General features: G+C 29.6%; 1 protein-coding gene across 1 annotated transcript in view; it reads left to right on the top strand.

Annotated features, from left to right (window-relative positions):
• The window catches only part of Eip75B (Ecdysone-induced protein 75B), a 267,875-nt gene that overhangs the window by 33,326 nt on the left and 232,049 nt on the right, over positions 1 to 2,500 (top strand). The window lies entirely within an intron of this gene.

The raw sequence follows: 2,500 nt of genomic DNA, 5'->3' as shown, positions 1-2,500 counted from the left end.
CTCGAGATGTGTATGTTGGGGACTGAGTTCTATGAAGCAGTGCACCCAAATCGATACTTACAATAAGAATAAACATATAAAATTGATAACAAGAAAAGGAGAAGGAATCATAAAGACCCCCCCCCCTAAACACATTCACTTTACCCTTACTCCCTGCGCATAAAAAGAAGAAAAAAAGGGAAGAAAGAAAGGAAAAAAAGGAGGGAATCATACAAAAGAAACAAAAGAGGAAGACAATGCATCACATGCAGAATGGAATGGGATCTCATGGGGATCCAATAGTCGCCAAGACGGTTAGATTCTCGAACAAATCCGTCTTGGAGGAGTAGGAGGGGTCGTCGGGGATGCTGCTGCTTGGATGCGATGATCTGCAATGCACTGAGATAGGGAAGGGGAAGGAAGGGGAGATGGGCAAGATGGAGGGAAGGGAAGTGGTTCATGGTTATATCAATTGTTTTTGCTTCGACGTGTTTTGCGCAATTATGTTTACTCGGAAGTTTGTTGCTATTATTATTATCATCATTTATTTTGCGTCATCACATTGGATGGACGCACTTTATTAGCCTCTGAATATTAATGTCATATCCATTGTAGGCTAGCGATTTGCACGGAATTACAGCATAACTCACTGCGCATTATACACAGATTGTTCAAAAATTGATATTCACCGTAATATCAGTTTTATTTCATTTTTTCCCTATTTAATGCAATATCTAACAAGAGGAAGGTCAAACTAAAGTAGTTTTATAACTTTCATTATTTTCAAAAGTACCTGTTTCTCTTCCTAATCTTTGAAATATATTCGCGATATACTCAGTTCCGATAAAGTGATGTTATTTCATGCCCTGATATGCATAATCATTCTTTCAGAAAAATAAACATTCGACTCATAAAAGTATTGCGAGTCATTTGCAAGTAATTTTGTGTTATCAAGGAATGATGTATAAAAATATTTATATGATCTTAATGCGGTTTCAAAACTGCATTGGATAAATGAATGAATAAATATGCAGTTTATTAAGACAAATTTCCCTTTGTTTTTAGAATTGTCGATGAGCTGACAGACAAACCTAAAGGATTAGCAAACCGCGTATCTCTTTTTGGTGTTTAAAGTCTAGATGATGACGAACCACCGCGAGTTGCAGAATCTAGCATCATTAACTGCAGATTGTGCGTTGCAGCGGCATGCAGCTTAATGTATTTGTGCAACTTCCCTGAATTGCTGAACCGGACAAACTTTCCTGGAAAATGTTAGGGGGATGATGCAGCCTATGATCCAACTCTCTCTTCAACCCTCCCCCCCCCAACACACAAGCCACTCCCCCCCCTCCCTCCATTCTTATGATGAAAATAACGAACAAAATTATAACGAAAATAATGAACAAAAATATAACGAAAATACTGAGCAAAAATATAACGAAAATAATGAACAAAAATATAACGAAAATAATGAACAAAGATAAAACGAAAATAAAGTTATGACGAAAATACTGAACAGAAATATAACGAAAATAATGAACAAAAATATAACGAAAATAATGAACAAAAATATAACGAAAATAATGAACAAAAATATAACGAAAATAATGAACAAAAATATAACGAAAATAATGAACAAAAATAAAACGAAAATAATGAACAAAGATATAACGAAAATAATGAACAAAAATATAACGAAAATAATGAACAAAAATATAACGAAAATAATGAACAAAAATATAACGAAAATAATGAACAAAAATATAACGAAAATAATGAACAAAAATATGATGAAAATAACGAACAAAAATATAACGAAAATAATGAACAAAAATATAACGAAAATACTGAGCAAAAATATAACGAAAATAATGAACAAAAATATAACGAAAATAATGAACAAAAATATAACGAAAATAATGAACAGAGATAAAACGAAAATAATGAACAAAAATATAACGAAAATAATGAACAAAAATATAACGAAAATAATGAACAAAAATATAACGAAAATAATGAACAAAAATATAACGAAAATACTGAGCAAAAATATAACGAAAATAATGAACAAAAATATAACGAAAATAATGAACAAAAATATAACGAAAATAATGAACAGAGATAAAACGAAAATAACGAACAAAAATATAACGAAAATAATGAACAAAAATATAACGAAAATACTGAGCAAAAATATAACGAAAATAATGAACAAAAATATAACGAAAATAATGAACAAAAATATAACGAAAATAATGAACAGAGATAAAACGAAAATAATGAACAAAAATATAACGAAAATAATGAACAAAAATATAACGAAAATAATGAACAAAAATATAACGAAAATAATGAACAAAAATATAACGAAAATAATGAACAAAAATATAACGAAAATAATGACAAAAGATATGATGAAAATAACGAACAAAAATATAACGAAAATAATGAACAAAAATATAACGAAAATACTGAGCAAAAATATAACGAAAATAATGAACAAAAATATAACGAAAATAAT

The sequence above is a fragment of the Penaeus japonicus genome, unplaced genomic scaffold (assembly GCF_977035675.1).
Source record: "Penaeus japonicus unplaced genomic scaffold, GWHDUDI00000001_assembly GWHDUDI00000018, whole genome shotgun sequence".
NCBI classification, from domain to species: domain Eukaryota; kingdom Metazoa; phylum Arthropoda; class Malacostraca; order Decapoda; family Penaeidae; genus Penaeus; species Penaeus japonicus.
This window is presented reverse-complemented; position numbering and strand designations above follow the sequence as displayed.